At 28.0% G+C, this 6,979-nt stretch overlaps 1 long non-coding RNA gene across 1 annotated transcript; it reads left to right on the plus strand.

Moving 5' to 3' along the window:
• Positions 1-379: 379 nt before the first annotated feature.
• LOC103579210 (uncharacterized) lies at positions 380-1,216 on the plus strand. Its single transcript, XR_549522.3, has 3 exons — positions 380-463; positions 544-734; positions 820-1,216. It is a non-coding gene; the product is annotated as an uncharacterized LOC103579210 (long non-coding RNA).
• Positions 1,217-6,979: the final 5,763 nt, after the last annotated feature.

The following is a 6,979-nucleotide window of genomic DNA, read 5'->3' on the forward strand; positions in this document are numbered from 1 at the left end:
ACATTTCAATAGAATAACCAGGACAATATTCTAAGAATGATGATTAGTAAACCAAAAAGAAAAAAAAATATTTTGAATCGGTTATTGAATATAATCTTCTTTATAAATTTCGTTTCTTTTTTTTTTGTAATTATTTATTTCAATATTTCAAGCCGTGCGAAATTTTCAATAAAAAATGTGCATAACAACATAATATTTTGAGATGTTAATTTAAGATATAATTCGTGTTTGAGGTTTACAAGTGTTAGTTTATCAACTTTTTCATTTATTTATTTATTTGTTTTTCTTTTTTAAGATAAGTTCTGACTTCTATCAGCTTTATCCAAATTTAGCAAAACAATTAAAGACAAGTTGGAATAATTTCAAAACAAAATTAACAGTATTACTTACGCAAAAAAAACGAAGCTAAAAGATATCGAAGACAGAACTTTTGCAAACAGTTTACGGCACATCACGGAAGAAGGTGTTTAAAATAAAACAACTTTATTAACATTTCTTTTATGATTTGGTCTTTCGTTTTAATTTTTTTTCTTTATATTTTAGTCGATAAAGATGCGATTATTTGGTACTTTTTGTCCAGTCTGATACCAGGACCCTACATTACAAAGCTAGCTAGCGATACACAACAACAGTTAGGCAAGGAAAATAATCCATCAGCAGCAAAAAAGAGAAAAATCACAAAACGACGAGTAACCCCTGCGGAAGCTCGTTATTCTTCTTTTTTAATTTTGCCGGTAATTGCATTCTTCTTTAATAAGTATATAATCTTTAGAGAACGCATTGATTTACTGGTTATAATGTTACATAATTAATTTTCAGAATCTTGCGGAAATAGAAGAAGCTGTCAAACAACGGCAGGAATACCTTGCCAAAAATAATTTATCGTGCCAGCCTATAGCTGTTCTTATAGGATCTATCGATAAAGTTGTAGACTCATACGTTTACATTGAAAATAAACGTTACAGAACGAAATCGACATTAGCTGCTCTCGATTTGACTTTTAAAAGTTTCTTCACCTTAGATTGTGAATACCCGGTTGCAGGAGTGCATGTGTGGACCTTTCTCCAGCAGGTTGTATATAATCTTCATTATTTTAAAAAAGACTTTACTTCTACCAGTTATAAAGACTTTGTAAGTGATTTTAAACAAGTGAAATGATTCGATATTGAGTATGATTCACTATGAATCAAAGTTTTGACATATATCTTATTTTGAAAGTTACCTTTTATTTATATTCTGATATTTAATTACTCTCTTTAGTATACATTATTCAGCTATGTTATAATTAAAAATAATAATTTAATAAGTTATTTAATATATTTATAATAATTTGTTTTTGGATACGAATTGCTGTGAACCACAGTTGCGATAATTATTTTTAAGATTATTTTTGATTAGTTTACTATTATTTAATTATTATTTTTTAGTATAGATTATTCTGTTCTATTATAATTAAAAATAATTATTCAAAAAGTTACTTGATATATTTATATTAATTTGTATTTGTAAAATTTTGATCGTCACTTTAAATATTGTCATTAATTTATCACAATCATTTTATTCTTACAATCAATAGATATCGTTCAGTCGTTTATTATTCGGAAAAATGTTTGTTTGTTTTCATTGTCAGGAAGCTTTTCAAAGCAACAATATTTTGCTAGATCATATAAAAAAATTCCATTCTGAATTAACAGAATATCGATGCTCCGAATCTCAGTGCCAACGTATTTATTCTATTTTCTATAGTTATTGGAAGCATCGTATGAGAGAAAATAATCAGCATTTGATTTTTACTCCTACCGTCTTAGAACTGTCTTCAACTTCACTAAGTTTAATAGATAATGCTCTATCTGTAAGTCTGCTATCTGATTGTAGTAATTTAGATGGCGAAAGACTAGAGAACGTCGATGAATATACTGAAAGTTCCGACGAGGAATATTTTGACGCTCATTCAAATGATGAAACAGCCATGATTAATCTATTACAATCAACTAACATTCAGTATGATCTGCCCATTATACCTAATTATTCTAATCAACAAAACTTAATTCTGAAACCGAGTTAGATTCAAATGTATCCAATGTTCAGAGTGTATCTAAAATTTTTGAAAATTTATTACAGCGACGGTCTCTCCATTTGGTATCTAAATTACACAGTCTTCCAGATTTATCGAGAAAACGAACTGAAATGATTATTAAAGATCATACATCGTTCGTTAATGATTATTGTTTTAACTTATTAAGAGATACGGTTTTAAAATGTTTTGATCAATCAGATGTAAGTTCGGAAAATAAAAATGTAGTCAAACAGATGTTTAAAATTTTACAAGGTTCTTTTGATAGTTTTCGATCTTCTTTTAAATCGTTTCAATATTTTGAAGAAATGGGTACTTTTATAAAACCAATTCATTTAAACGTTGGTTTTAGAGATGAATACAAAATGCGGCAAGGTTCACTTGCACTTTGTACAGTTCCTTTGACCGTTGAATTTATTCCTCTTCGCCATCGACTTAAAAAATTTTTTGAACTTGGGACTATCTTCGAAGATACGTTGGCTTATTTAGAATTATTGATAAATACTAATACTTTAATATCTAATTACGTGCAAGGAAGTTATTGGACAGAATTTATAAAATCTAGTGAAAAAAGAAAAATAATACCAGTTGCATTATTTTTTGACGATTATGAAAATAATAATCCACTCGGTAGTCATCGAGGTATACAAAAATGTGGAGCTTTATATTTAATTATTTTATGCTTGCCTCCAAGATATAGATCGAAATTAGCAAACATATTTTTATTTCTTTTGACAAATACATTAGATCGAAAATTAATAGGAAAACAAAAAATTTTTAACACAGTCATACAGGAATTAAAGTTTTTAGAAACAACGGGCATTACCATTAATATTAACAATAAATTAAAGCAGATTTATTTTAAGTTAGCTGTTATACTGGGTGATAATTTAGGTGTTAACGAATTATTCGGTTTAGTTGAAAGTTTTTCTGCTCATCATTTTTGCCGCTTCTGTTTAATTAGAAAAGAAAATATTAAAACTACTTTATCCGAAAAGTTTTGCACCCTACGTAATCGAGAAAATTATGAAGCTGGTTTATTATTAAATCAAACCTCTGAAACTGGCATCAAAGAAAAATGTTGTTTCCATGAATTATCCAATTTTCATTTTACAGAAAATTTTGCTGTCGATATAATGCATGATTTTTTTTGAGGGTGTCTGCCAATACGATCTTGCACTAATATTGAATTATTTTATTTCAAACTTGAATTTATCACTTGATACATTAAATACACAAATTACTGGATTTTTTTATTCTTATCACGATCGACAAAATAAACCACCAATAATTTTAGAAGAATCTCTTAAAAATAAACGCATTATTACGTCAGCCGCGGAAATGCAAAGTTTGGTGCGTAATTTACCCTTGATGATCGGTCATTTGATACCAAAAGATTGTGAACACTGGGATTTGCTATTAAAATTAGTAGAAATGTCTGAAATTATTACCGCTGATTATTATCAGCTTGGACATTGTGATGTACTCGAATGTATCATTAATGAATATTTATGTACTTTGGTAAAATTGTACCCAGATAGCATGAAACCGAAACATCACTTTTTGATACACTATGCCCGAGTTATGAAAACATCAGGTCCGTTGCGTAATCTATCTAGTATGAGAGGGGAAAGTAAAAATAAAGAATCTAAAGAATTTGCATCCGTTGCTGTCAATCGAATCAATATTTGCTACACTATCGCTAATAAACATCAACTTAAACAAAATTATCACTTTCAAAATTTTCAAACTCCTGATGATTTTACTATTAGTCCAATAAAAGGATTGAGTTCATCATCTAAAAAATTAGAAATTTTATTCCCTGAAATTTTAAATTCAGAAGAAATATATGAAATAAATTGGCTGAAATTTAATGATCAGTATCTCACGCAGGATTCCATAATAATGGATCGAACTGAGTACGGTCCCGTTTTTTAGATAGTAAAAAATATTTTTTTGGAAAAATAAAATTATAGTTATTACACAAAAAGTTTCAGCTTATTTTGACGAGCATTTTCATGCTTTTATTGTAATACATTACTCTGTTAAATATAAATTTTTTTTATGGAATGAATTGAAAAACTTAATTGTAACGCACAAATTGCGAGCAAGGAATGGGGAAGAATATATTTTAAAAAGATGGATTTAATCACTAAATCTTTTTATTAATTCTTATGAGATTTGTTTGTATAACTTTGTGTATGGTTGATAATAAAATACATACGAATAAGAATAAATTATATTTTTTTTGTATTAATAAAATAAAAAACTATTTAATGTATTATCATATGTAATAAATGTAAACCAAGTGGATATTAATTTTATAAAAAATTAGATGTGTTTTTATTTACTTTATTTTATCCTTATAAATGTTTATTAAATTGGATAAGTAGTTAAAACACTTTGTAATATTTATAATATTAATGCAACAATTTTAACGAGACTTTTCTTTACGTTGTAAATTTAATATTGTACGAATTGTGAAATTAATTTTAGAAATATATTGTCGACTATCATTATCAATGTTGCTGAAAAAAACGAAATTAATACAAAATGAAAATACACTGATTAATATTTATATTTTCATAGGTTCCTATTAATTACATTTAATATTTATACGTATACGTTATTATAGATACATATAAAACTATTGAAAATAATTGATAGAAACATATAAAAATATAAACACAAAATACTGTATCTTTAATTTTTTATTAATTTCGTTTTTTTCAGCAGCATTTGTATTGATAATTAGTCGACAATATATTTCTAAAATTAATTTCATGATTCGTACAATATTGAATTTATAAAGTAAAGAAAAGTTTCATTAAAATTATTATGTTAGTATTATAAATTTTACAAAGAGTCTATAGAAATATTTTAGATCAAAACTATAATTTTCATATAGAACAATTTAAAAAGTAAAAAAACAAAAATAAAAATTGCTATTCATTTTCAATAAATTAAAAAAAAATGTTGATCGAACATTTAATATAATTTTAATAATTTTTATTATGCTTTTACTAAAAAAAAAAGAAATAATTTTACAAGTATCAAATAGCTAGTAATATGTTTTGTTATCATAAGACGGTAAAGATTGAATCCTAGTGACACAATTTCTGTCGTGTCAGTTATTATAACTATAAAATACTCTATAATTTTTATTATGCTTAATATGAAATGTAGTATGTGCAAGAAAGAAATTTTTGTCGACAGAATAGAAATTTTATTATGTTTCAATACAATAAGTAGCAACATTTATAGCATAAAATATTGGACTATCATACGGTTTCAAGTTTAGTTAGCTAGCATAATAAAAATTCATTGATTTTCACATAAAATTTCATGGAATTTTAAGCTCCATTTTTCTCCGTGTGGGAATGTTATAGGAAATTTTATTCCCTTTAAAAAAAGCCCTATGGGTCAAGTCGCTAAAGTCCATAGTTTCCGAGTGATAGGAGTTTAAATAATTTAAAAAATATAATATTAAAAAAAATGACAATTGCTATTTTATTTTTTAAATTATTAACTCCTATCACTCGGAAATTATGGATTTTAGCGATTTGACTCATAAGCCTTTTTTTGAAGGGAATAAAATTTTCCCTTCAAAAATTCCTTAGCGGCCCTCGCGGTTTTGGAAATACCGAAATAATACCGGAATTGTACAGTATAAATATTGCATAAATATGGTATTACTCGAGTTATTTTTGCCCGTTTTTTTGCCGCATTATTACCAAAAATTTACGAAATAAATTCAGAATATTTACGGCAATAAATCAGAAAAAATACGGTATTTTCACAGCATTAAAACCGTAATGATACAGCATATTTATAGTATATTTTCGGCATTTCTGCAGCATCTAACCGCTCTATCCGGAAAAAAATTTATATATAATTATATAAAATTTTATTTAGTTATGTCTAATTTTATATAATTATATATAACCTTATAAAGTTATATGCAATAACTGTCATAAAAAAAAAAAAAAAAAAAAACCGTCTACTCGTGGACTCGATCCCGAGACCTAATTATTCAAATTCTGATCTGGTAGCCATTATGCCAAATCACTTACTTGAAAGATGTTACTAATTGTATTCACATGGATACAAACGAACTTTAGAAAATTGAAAACATCAATTTTCACAGATAGTTATTTTCACTTACATTTTTTTGTTTGAGTAAGAATTGTGTGAACCAATAAAATACAATAAAAAATATTACATTTTGCACATTTTCGATGATGTTAAATGCAGAAGCAAACAAAAAATAAAACAATATTTTTTACAATTTTCTATTTCACCAGCGTAAATCTGGCAAAATTGCAGGATACTGACAGTATTATTATCACAAAAACAACGATTTCATTATTGTAACATTATTGTATAATAGTTTTTATACAGCATTTTATTGGTAAAAGTTCGGCATTTTTACAGTTTTTTTACAGCATTTTTTTGGTAAAAGTACGGTATTGTTATAGTTTTTTCGCAGCATTTTTTCAGTAAAAGTTCAGCATTTTTATAGTAATATTACTGTAGTAACCCATGTAGGAACTTACAAGCTCTGACAACGGGGCTAAGCACGGACCAGGACTGGGTAACCCAGCTCTGGCTCCCCAGTGTCGGCCCTAGCTAAGGCCCAGGACTGGGCAACCCAGCTCTGGCTTCCTAGTGTCAGCCCTAGCTAAGGCCCAGTCGTGGGCAACCTAGCGCTGGCTTTCCGCTGTTGGCCCCAAACGAGACCCAGTCATGGGTAACCCTGCTCTAGCTCTTCAATATTGGCCCAAGCTTGAACCAGAACTAGTTCACCGAGCTCTGGGTTTCCACGGTAGACCCTAGGTAGGACCCAGCTATGAATAACTTCTACCCATACAGGAAGCCCCCGAGTTGAACGACGGGGCCATGCCT

This window comes from Microplitis demolitor, chromosome 1 (assembly GCF_026212275.2).
Source record: "Microplitis demolitor isolate Queensland-Clemson2020A chromosome 1, iyMicDemo2.1a, whole genome shotgun sequence".
NCBI lineage: Eukaryota > Metazoa > Arthropoda > Insecta > Hymenoptera > Braconidae > Microplitis > Microplitis demolitor.